Genomic DNA, 12,661 nt, shown 5'->3' with positions numbered 1-12,661 from the left:
CTGTTTTGGCATATTTAGCACTTTATAAATTTAGTTTTTCATTACTTAGAAAGCTGAAAATTGATATGGCTACAGATAAACATCCTGAAATTAAACTCAAAAGGTTTCAGACCTGTTAGGTTGTTGTAAAAAATTTAATTCACAGTTGAAAATCGTGAAAAATGAGTTTTTTCGCCTCCACATCAATCAAATAAGCATTTTGAAGGTATTATAAAACGCGCCCTGAGAGAAACAGAGGTCTGAAATTTTGCATGATGGTTTAACTGCACCCTGATATCAGGTTAAAATGATTTTTGAACTACTGGATAATTTAATTGAATTTAAATTTTTATTTTTATTTAAATAAAATTTTTCTCACCTGAACTCGGCTGCCTTTCCGACGTCGACGACCTGATGCTGAGGCTAGACGTGGGCCGACAGCGGCGCCGTCACCGTCAGCGCCACCTGAACCGTCTCTTCGCCAGCAGAATTGTTCACCCAGCACAAATACTTTCCACGGTCCTCCACTCCAGACGAACCTAAATTTTATTTTGAAAAATTATAGGTGGAAATTCAGGGTCAGGGTAAAACACACCTTTGAGATTCTTAAGAGACCTGGCGCCACCAGGGAAAGCCGCTGACCTACGGCCACCGGCAGCAATTGCTCACGGTACCACCTGAAAGTTAATAAATAGGTTGAAGGTTCAGAATTTTCAGGGTCATAAAAGATCAGGTGGTATATTTAAGATCCTTCAGGTGAAGGTAATATAAAATTTAAATATTTAAAAAAATAAAAAAAAAATTGTGTAAAATTTGCTCCAGGAGACAAGTTTGATCCCTTATAAATAATTTTCAAAGTGTTCCAAAGGGTTCAGATTTTTCAGGGTCATACATCTATAACCTAACTAATAAATCCAAAGGTTTGAACCCTCTTGTGTTCCTGTATTTTTTTAATAATCTCTTAAAAAACGAAAAAAATTCATTTTTATGCAAAACGTTTGATTCAGGTAGCAATTTCTACCGTCCGCAAACTAATTTCAAAACGCATCAGAGTATTCAAAATTTCCAGGGTGATATTTATGCACCCTGACTTTCAGTTCAGGAAGTTTCAGGCTTTTAAATCAACATGAATATGAAATATAAAATTTCAAAAATCGCAAAAAATGACTTTTTCTCACTAGAAATTAATTTTTCAGTACCTGTAGCTGGGGACAGGGTAACCCTGAGCGACGCAGGCAAGCGTGACGTCGTCGCCGACGCGCACCAGTTTGGCCGAGTGCTTGTCGACGGTGATGCGCGGCTGGACCGGTCCCTTTGGCTCGGATACGACGATGCGGCCCGGATAGGCGCTGGCGTGCACTTCTCCGGTCAGCCGGTGCACGGTGCGGCACGCGTAGCTCTTGTAGGCATCGCCAGGGCCGGCGTCGTACACGTAGAGGTCGCCCAGCACGGCGTACTTGCCGCCCGTGTCCGTGTTCGGACGCGAAGCTCGGCACTTGGCACCGCAGCACCGCTGTGTTTCCGCTGATCACGTACTCGTCGTACACCTGCACCTCGTACTGCTGACGAACAACTGCCAAAAAAAATAATTTTAATTTTTTTTTTGTCTAGAAAACAAAGTCTGGGATGTAAAATAGGCACCTGAGATCAGGTTCTGTAGGTCATCTTACTATTAGGAAATGAGATAACGGACCCTCCTATCAGGTTAAAAATAATTTAAAACAAAAAATATTTTTATTAAAAAAATTTCAACCCCTCGTAAAACAACCCCTGGACCTTACAGTGGGTTGGAAATTTATTTTGTTACGAATTTTTACCCTGGAAACCTATTTAGGTAGTTTAGAACCTTAAAAAATCATGAAATAAAAAAATAGATTTCCTGACGAGCTTTTTTAGCATTTTCAAACCTTTACTTATCATTTGCAAAAATACCTAGGAGGTTAAAATTTAGCAATTTTGTAGAAAAACACATAGACATTAAGCCTAAAAAGTTTTAAACTCTCCAAAGAAATAAAAAATATTTTTAGATAAATTCAAACACTGCTGAAAATTTGAATTTTTTGCAACAAATCGACCAAACTACCATTTTCAACCCCTGATAAAACCACCCCCAGGTCTTCAAAAGGGATGAAACTCCTCAAGAGTACTAAACTGTACCCTGGCATTAGGTTCAGGAAATTCAGGACAAATCGGACGAAAACTTAAATAAAAAAACTCCCTCCAAAAATCGAAAAAAATTATTTTCGTACGTAAATACACGACGTGCATTAAGCGACTTGCCTGCGCGGACGTGGACGTCCCTGCTGAGGATGGTGCCGAGGTGGTTGGAAGCGCGGCACCTGTAGAGGGCCGAGTGGACGTCGTGTCGGAGACGGTCGGCGGGGAAGGGCGGCAGCTCGACCGGCAGGGCGGGGCTGCCGTCGGCCAAGAGCCACTCGACTTTGACGACGCCGCTGCCGTGCGCCGAGAACTCGACCCGCGCCGCCGGCTCCAGCACGAACACCGGCCCTTGCTGCTCCAGCGCCACGCACGCTGCGCCCCAAATCATATTAGTTCCCCGCACGTTCACTCTTATTTATTTATTCATGGCTCGATTGAATAGGCTTTTCGGGTGCGAAAATCGACAAATTGCCGGATTTTCTTGCCGTTAATTTCTTATGAAAACATGCTCAGAGGTCAGGATTGACAATTTTGATTTTTGATACGTTTCAAGTGACGGAAAAAGAAATTATATTTTTAAAATCATTTTTTTGACAAAAAAAAATAAAATTTTTGAACAATTATAAACCACCCTCTGAGTGTCCTAGAGGGTTGATTTTTCTTGAAGAAGGCAAAATCAACCCTAAAATGAGGTCCAGAAATTTTAAATGACCAAAAATCGTTAGAAAATGTTAAAATTTGTGAAAATTGAATATTTTGTTGTCAATATCAACCCCAAAAAAATCCACCCCTAAGAGTGCAAGAGGGATGATTCTCTCTGATCATGTTCAGAAATTCCTAGACGTCAAAACCTAAAAATTCAAAATTCAAAAAATTGAAAAATAAAAAATTAACCCCTTAGTGTCAAAAGGGGATGATTTTCAAGTTTTTTAGGTATAACCTGATATCAGGTGATGTAAACCAAATGAATTTTAAGTCGAAAAAAACAAAAAATTTAACCAAATTCTAATTTTCATCCCCTCATAAATCATCCCCTAATTAATTGTGACTGTTAATGTTTCATGAACTTGATAAAACTGTACCCTGAGAACAGGTTGAAAAAAATTTAGTCGATTTAAAGACCAAACAACAATTTGGGGCGCTCCCAAACTTTGCGAAAAACGCATGATTTTGATGGATGCGTGCCAAACCGTCATTTTCAACCCCTAATAAATTATCCCCTGATCTTCCCACAGGGTTTAAATTTTCCATGACTGTAGCCATGTACCCTGTTATTAGGTTGAAGCAGTTCGTCAGGGCGTCCAGCTCAGGTATTCGCGTGAGAACGACGCGGCACTTGTCCACGCACGCGCAGACTGGCGCCTCCGTCGGCGGCCCGCTGGAACAGGAGAGCGAGGAAATTAAGAAGAAAAGGGAAAATTAATTGAAAAAGGAGACCGCAGGGTCACGCCCACAAGCGTCAAAAACACAGGCGGGCACGACCCTGCTGGAAATTAAGAAGATAAGGGAAAATTAAGGTAAAAATGAAACAGAAAAAAAGTAAAAGAAATTGGACTCACCCGAAATGTGGCCGTGGTCCTCGATCGTCACCTGGTGGTCGCTGGCCCCCCAATCATCGTTCACGGCTCCAGTCCAGCGCCGCGCACGTCATCCTCCAATTCATGGCATAAATACAAAAAATTCGCAAATCGCCAAATTTGACCTTTTTTAATCTTTTAAATGGCTTGGGAGAGAATGAGTATTAATTTAACTTTAAAAATAAAAAAGGGAATTTTTTTGTCCAATAATCTTATTTATTATTAAGGCCATAATGTGAAATATTTACAAAACGCAGTGGTGCACACCATAACAAAAATACAATTAAGCCGTGAAATTTAGTATGCAGAGAAATTCAGACAAAGGTACAAACTATTACAAAATGCACATCAAATTAGATAAACAATTCGCAGCAAACTCTTAAATTCAATGTAAAGAACCAAAAAAAATTAATAAAATTTTAAATAAATATGAATAAATGATAAAAAATATAAATAATAAAAATATAAATAAAAAATATGAAAATTAATGATAAAAAATATAAATAAAAAATATGAAAATAAACAATAACAATATAAAATAACAAAAATAAACAATAACAATGTAATGTAAAAACAATAAAGAATTCAAATAAATAACAATATTAAAGAACAACGATCCGACACCCACATTTAAAAAACAGGAAAAATGTTGTGACTGAATTGTGTATTTGTATTAAGTTTTTGGACCCAAAGGGCTCCCTGGATGACTTCTTTTGTCTTCAAGCCGGCATCAGATCTATTGATAGGTCGCGGTCCTGAAATCACAACGGAAGTGCCAATGTAATAAATTCTTTTGAAAATATAGGGTTGCGCCAACTGTTGGCGGCTTGGAATATCATGGGTTTATGCAATTGTTTAATTATTAATTTATATATGTACCTGTCCCGGAAGTGCCTGGCTACTTTCGTCGGGGATGACCGGAGCCAGTCGAGCGTTCTTTTGTCCCACCTGGTGCGCAACACATGGTTTATAATTTGATGGGCAGTCATATGTCTGAAACCAGACGGGCCATCTTTCTTCTGATCCTGGACAGCTGCAGCCAAATTGCCATCTCTCCTCATTATCCTGCGTATCTTTTTCATTTTCAACTTGGCAGCCTAACAGTCAAACAACGTAGAAAAAAATTACAACATTTGTCTGCAACATAAGTAAAACTTTCCCGCGTAGATTTCCCCATTTTAAACATTTTAATATTAGTAATGCGCTTTATCCACGGACGACGTGCGCCACCGCCGCAAGAAGAGAACGTTATGCCCATACAAATGCACCTAAATTACACAGATCTGAACGTTTTAAAAAAATGCGAGGGAGGTGCTATCGACTTTAACCACCGTGCGCGCATCATCGAGAGACGACAGCTGCGAGGCGACACAAACGAACGGCACCAGCGACTGCAGCCGCCGCCAGTGCGTAGTGTTTTCGGCCAGCGGGCCTTTTCCTTCAGAGTGGTGCAACCGTGGAACGACCTGCCACCTGAGCTCAAAGAGTGCACCGTTGCGGAATTCCCCTCCCTTTGCGAAAAGCATTTGTGGAAAGTGAATAGTGATTATTAGTATATTACCTGTCTGCTGCGCTTCTGAATACGGGACGCGCCACCGGAAGCGCCGGCGGACGGGCCAGAGGACGCGCTAGAGGACGGGCCAGCAACGTCTGCTTGTTCAGCAGGCCCCACATTATTATCGACAGTAAGGCTGGAAAATAGGACGAGATTTTCAAATGAAATAGTCAAAAGATGTTGTAGCATAAATTACTTGGGCGCTGGGGGGAACAAGTCCTCAAAAGTCAGGCGTCTGGAGTTCTCGATCATGCGTCCAATGTCTAAATTGTCCTCATTCCCCCTGCAGCTCGGGTTGCTGCAGGGGTTCTCCCTCCAAATCACCGTCTGGTTGTTTACTAGGGCTTGCCGCCACTTCTTGACATCAAAAACCGTGTTCACAGCGACTGACACATTGAACCCGAGGTTCGCGCCGTAATGGAATGCGTTGGGTGCTGTCAGGACAATTTCCCCTGGTTTTTGTATCACCTGATTTTACCGACAAACAACATAATTAAGCTTACATAATTTAATTACAGGTTTAGTCTTTTACGAAGTTTCTGAGCACACCAATTGATTCTTGAGGGTCGATTTAAATAAAATAGATATTTCTTCTGACCGAAAAGTGCAGCGCAAAGTGTAAATTTTTTCCCGCCAAAACAATATGAATGCGAGAAGTGCGCATGCGACAGAGCTGGCTGGATCTGAAAAAGAAGTCATTCGTGCAATTGTTCAAACCAGCTCTGACGAAGCGCGTACTTCTCACATTCATAATTTTTGGCGGGACAAATGGTATCCACAAAATAAAAATATCCACTTTGCCTTACAAATTGGACCCTCAAGAATCGATTGGTGTGCTCAGAAACTTCGTAAAAGACGAAATCTTTAAGAAAAATTTCAAAACATATCCTACCTCAAACATCCGAACTCCTCTTTCGAGGAGCTCTATCGTGTCAAGGGGAATGTCCTTTTGTGCCAAATGGTGGCACCGTGCCCCAATTTTGGCAGCTATCGCTTCCTCCACGAGTCCTGCGTCCTGAGGGGCACATACTCGCCAGACTTTGGGGGCCCCGGACAGGTGTAGCACATATGATAGAAGACCGGCATTCTCGGTGTGAGGGAAGAATAAGGACCCCACACTGCCAAAGTACGTCATGGTTGTTGAAATGCCAATCGCTTCGCCCCCTAACAGTTTAGACACGGCCTTCCCATATGTGCGCGGGTGGATGGACTAAGCAAATTGATGTTAATTCAAGTGTATGGTTAGATTAGGCACTTACCTCTAGTTTCTCATCAACTATGTTAAGATTCTCAACCTCCGACGCGTAATCTGCCCGCCAATTGAGGTCTGGAGAGAAAATGCTTACGCCGTTCAACATTTTGGTTTCTAGCAACAATCCGGCGTCGTACTTTGCCCTTTAAAAATTACATAATTAAAAACATCCAGCAAAGTAAATAGGCACATTTAATCGCTAACTATGTAAGCTGTCGATTTATTTCTCAAATCAATATAGGAGCAGTTCATCTCCGCGAAGTTGGACGCAATTTTTGGGTGGGTTCATTTTTAAATTGCTGCAATTTTAAATTTTACCGAAAAAAATTTTAAGTTTCCTTAAGGGCCGACTGAAATATTCAGACAAAATTAGCGTGAAAATAGCAAATTTTAGAAACGTTTGTCCGATGTATAAAAAACTGGAAAATTAATCAGCTTTCTGAATTAAGTTTTTGACGCTACTAATGAACTGGTGAATTTTAATCGGGTCAAACCCTTACGAAAGTCTTTAATTTAAAAACAAAATAAAAACTCTTCTCAAGACTTAAAAGTACTATTCTTTATCTTTTCTTACTTTTTAATTTTCATAATTTTTCTCTCCCCGAAAGCAAATAATTTCCTTTGCTCAAATAAGAGGGCGTGACCAGTAAAAATTGAAAAATTGGATTTTTCCGGCGCTTTCGGTTTGAAGAATATGGAAAAATATGATGGTTAGGGTTAAATTGATATGAAATTTATTTTTTTTTTTAAATAAAAAATCACTATTAATTAGAGCACAGTGCGGTTGCGGTTTTGATACAAAAAAACGCAAACCGCTCACCACAACTGCAGATGCGGTTAAAATTTTGCGGTTGCGGTGGAACCGCAAAAAAATCGCAAATCTTGAGAGGCAAAAATTTATCATTTTTAATATTATGCGACTGTTTTATGTGTATTAGTAGTAAGTCAGGGTTCGCCAAGTTTACAATGCGCAAAAATGCAGAATTGTTTTTTTTAACAAATTGGATAACACCGCTATTTTTTGCATTTTCCGGCAAGAAAAAAAAATACAAAATTAGTATTAAAATAAATATAAATTTTCAAGGGAACGCTGTATAACATCGTCCAAATGTCTTCAAGGAAGTTAGAACAATAGATGTAATATCTGGGAAAATGCACTTTATGATAATACAAAAATATTAATAAATAATCCTTTCTTTGAATAAATTACGTGTTAAATCCAAATTTCAAGCCTATCAACTACTGCAACGTTATAGCGATACATCATAAACGCAACGGGCCTGTTACTGGACAAGTTGATCGGACCAAGAATCACTTTGGAAGTGTGCCCGCAACAAAAAAGCAGGCTAAATTTTCAGACTGGCGTTATTCTAGATTTAATTTTTAAAAATAAAAAAAACCTTTTTCAACTTTTTTGGTTCCTTGAACCTCTGAATCATAGGTTCTAACCATCAGAATTGCACAAAATTTCCCACCGTTAGACTCAACTTAACCTCTACTAAACAGGCAAAGTGTTGAGGTGGAGCTTTAACCCTCATCCCCTTTCAACCACATTGCCAAATTTTTAATAAAAAAAACATGCTTCCACTTGCATCAACTTGGCTTCAAATCATTTAAAATCACCCTAAATTCCTTATGAATTACCACCCCAACCATTCAACCAATACTGAAAAAAAATTTTAAATAAAATATAAAATTATAAATTTTTCCACAGCTGTAAAATTTTACTCTTTTTCGAGGGGTTTAAATTAAAGTATAGGGGTAGAAGGTAAGAACCCCTAAACTCTTCATCTGCTCAGGGGACGTCAAGACGAGTCTTTTATTGCCATTACGATGGTTAAAACCTGAGATTTGGAGTTTCGCGCAAATATGATGAAATTTGAAGCCTTGCCAAAACAAACTTATTTTGTTCTAAATCAATAAATAAATTGCGGCTGTGGTGCGGTTGCGGGTTTTTGATTTTAAAAAAATGCGGCTACGCCATGGTAATGAAAGTTGGTACCGCACAGTGCTCTACTATCATTCGAATTATAAACACAAAGGAGCGGGAGGGGAGAGCGGCAGCAGCGGTAATTCAGCGTGGGAGGGGGAGCCGGCGGCTGTTCGCCAACCGGCACGGCAGCGCAAAACAACAAATGCCTAAATTTCTCCGTAAGTGATTTCCAGTTTGCAGATATATATATAATTATATTTCCAATTTTTATGAAGATATAAAAAACAGAGTTAAATAATAGAATAAAAAACTTACTCTTCCTTGAGAGCGTCCTCCCTATACTGATGCAGAAATCGCCGACTTGTATCGTAGCAGAGAGCGGTGTAAATTTCATTTCCATTGCGTCTCTTAGCAAGCTTTTGGTGCTTCACGTTCAAGGACAAGGTTTTGTCCGCGAAAACTGCATCCAAATTATGCAGGTGAACTTCTGCAGGGATTATCGCCTGCAAAAAAGCATCAACCCCAGCCTTAATGTAAAAATTATTTGAAGCAATAAGGAGCAAAAAAACAAGGTATTAAACCGCTCAGTTGCAACTACGAAACCCTGGCCAAAACCGAGCGAGCAGAAAATATATTTATTGATATATATCTTCGAAAAGCTAATTAGCCCGGTATTTGGTGAATCGGCCGTTAGATGGCACATCAGGCTCATGGAAATGTAACAAAATACGCGGGAATGAAATTTATACGCCTCTTTTTTGAATCTTTTATTTGGCTGCCATTATTTCGACGACACGCTGACTTCTGACCGACGGGAAAACCAACAAAATTTGCAACCTGGACTCCGGTGGACCTGCCTAACAATAAGACTCGATTCAAAGAAGACTACCGAAACGCCAGAACCTACATCCCAGATTCAAAAATCTTCTCATCCTCTAATGCACACTAGAATCCAACACAATCCTTGAAAATATAGGCAAGTGAGAACCCTCCGAGGTGAAGCGGGTTGCATGTCCCAGTGATATTTCGTCCATTGGACGTCTGAAACTAGACTCGTCCAACTGACGCACCTGGACTAATGTCTGACCTTTGGACGTGTTTTCGACACAATGGACGGATGAGCCAAATCAAGGACGGGACGAATTACACCAGTTTTGGACCAACTGGACCCGCGTGGCCCGGCTAGCCCCAGACGGTCCTGCTGGGCCCTACGGCCTCTTTGGGCCTTCTATATGCCTTTCGTGGCCCACAGGGACCAGTAATGACCACGGTTGGGCTAATTTTCTGCAGGGTGCAAAAGAGAAGGAAATAGGACTGATATTTTGGACAGATTTTAGACGGGCCAGGAAAAGACGTCACATGGACGCCATTTTTATATCATGTTTTACATTTGCATACATGTAACGCGAAAGAAAGCAATTCATTTTGGCGTCATTTAGAAATTCTGCTAATTATTGGAAGCCCAAAATTAAATACTACTTGGTGTATGTATCTGCATAATGTTATATTTTTGTTAATATTATTTATAAGAAGAGAGGGTTATTGGGTAATTATATAAAATACAAAACATGTACACTTATATTGTAAAACAATCGTTGAACAAAAATGCAGAGAATATAATAATTGTTAATATTGCACGGCTTATTTGTTGCTCAAATCAGGGATGCAAAAAGCCGCAATTTCGAAAAAATCCAGTGCATTGTAAATTGAGTTTTTAACAATTTTCTTCTTGCAGGCAACGTTTGCACCTGTTTTCAATAATTTTTGAATAGCAAATTAACGAGACATTTTTCGAGATATTGAGGCAGCAAATACTGGCAATTTAAAAGTAAAATTCTTCGTGGTAAAGAAAATTTTGACCGCTTCAATCACAAATTTTAGATTTTCGCAGGGAAAATATTTACATATTATGGACTAAAATCATATCTTGCGCAAGAAATTGGTTAAAAGTAAAACTTGAGTGTTAAAATCCAGTGGTGAAAAATATTGTTGGCAAGCAAATAATAACAACCCTGGCTCAAATACGCATTTTTAAAAATGAATTCATACAAACTTGCGTGTGTACATATGTACGTTATCGTCCTGGTCCCGGCAAAATTGCCCAACAACAACCAAACGCAAATTTCCTTGTTGCAAGAAAAGGGCAACAATCAATTCGACAGTGAAACTTTGATATTTGATATTATTTGTATTTTATAATGTATATGACATGGCAAGAATAAACAAGAATAAAATTTGGGTGTTTGTTGAACGTTGCGCAATTTTGCCGGGACCGGAGACCCCTGCGCGGTGTTAAATTCTGGTACCGCATCCGCACCACGCCCGCGAGGTTCAAAACCACAACCACACCGCAACCGCAGAGATTGAAAAATGCCAAAACCACTACCGCGGTTGTGGTTTACCGCAAAAACCGCAATGGAAACTGAAATTCTAGCATAATTTCAAGATGAAGGTTTCTTCTATTTTTTCTGTAATATTTTTTGATTTTATAACTGATTTCACCAGTTCTGTAAGCCTTTTTGGTGTTCGAGTCGACCATTAGATAGCGTCAGTGGTTTCTTTCAATTTTAAGGCACTTCCACTGCGATTGCAGACTCAATACTGCTACTGTGCATTCTTCACTTAATATATTTTTTTGACGTGCTGAAAACCAAAATCGGTTAAACCAATCGCCATAGAATTGTGAAAACCACTACTTTCTTTAAATGAAGATATCTTTTCCAACAATTCTGGCGAATAGCTGGACTGATTTTGTGTCAGCATCAGCACGTCTAAAGAAATAAATCTACAAGCAGAAGTACAGCAGCAGAATTGAGTCAAAAATCGCGGTGGAATTGCCCTAAAATCGAACGCCTACACATGACTTCGAACGTCAAGGAATTTTACCAAACTGGTGCAAACAATTTGATTTTTCCGTATACGATTTTATATTTTGTTAAAAAGATTTTATTGGAATATAGAAGTGAGGAAATTAAAAAAATTGATACCCTCATTGGCAGGATAACAGGAATTGCAGCTCATCGTCGTCCTTTGATCGAAGGATCAGCACATTGAATCCTGAGATGGCCCTTTTTTATTAACTTGTCCAAATTCATTATGATTCTCAAAATTACTGTTAGATTCCGAAATAAATTATTTTAAGATTGCAATTGGAAAAAATTTAACTTATTAAAGAAAACTCAAAAGAAAATTTTTAAACATAATCAGGGGAAAAATTTGATTTTATCATGTTTTCTTGTGACAAAATTTGGACGCGAAACATTTTGCGGTTTTACGCAGTAAACCACAACCGCACTCTCAAAACCACCACCACACCGCAACCGCCACTTTCGACACCAAAACTGCGATTTTTTGCGGTTTTGGTGTGCGGTTTGCGGTTTCTCAACACCACACAGCACACCGCGCAGGGATCCCGGCGGGACCAGGACGTTAATGACGTTATGTGCAAGTTGCAAGTGAATATGTATTCAAATACGAATGTACATACGTCACAACACACTTTGGATACTAAAATATAATCAAACCGAAAAATCGTGAATAATGTACGTTGTATATTTACATTACATTATGATATGAAATGATCGTATAACTAAAAGCTGCGCAGCTTGCAACGGTTGCATTGTAGTCACGAGAGCAAGCTGCGGGCACGGGTCGGATCTGTAAGGAAAAGGGGCCAAATAACTAGGGTTGGGAAACTTAGACTCTTTTTTTTTTTTTTTTTTGTACAAAATAGTCGACTATTTTTAGACGCTTTTTGCCCTCAAAAGACTGTTTTTGGTGATTTAGACGGTTTTAGACTGTTTTGAGAAGGCTGATAGTGATTTCTAATGCCAATTTCATGCATTTTCGATATTTTTTCCGTTTTTCTTTCAGTTATTCAAATTATGGGCCAAATAATTCACTTAAATATTACTAAAGTTTGTTGGAAAAAGCAGGAAAATGTACTTATACGATTTATTTTTATTATTTTTTGTCACACAAATTACACCACCGACAACATATATCTAATAGAGCTCTGCACTGGTGTAAGAGTGCGGGTTTAAACCCGCGGTTAACTGCACCGCGTAGCGGGTTGGTTTAATTTTTTATCGTTTCTGGCGGTGCAGTTGCGGGTTTATGCACTAAAAAAATGAAATATTTTGTGAAGCCGCCAACAGATGGCGCCACCGTATACTTTCAATTTTAAGGCACACTTGCAGACTTAA

Source organism: Cloeon dipterum, chromosome 4 (assembly GCF_949628265.1).
Source record: "Cloeon dipterum chromosome 4, ieCloDipt1.1, whole genome shotgun sequence".
Classification (NCBI taxonomy): domain Eukaryota; kingdom Metazoa; phylum Arthropoda; class Insecta; order Ephemeroptera; family Baetidae; genus Cloeon; species Cloeon dipterum.
Note: the sequence above shows the minus strand (reverse complement) of the source record.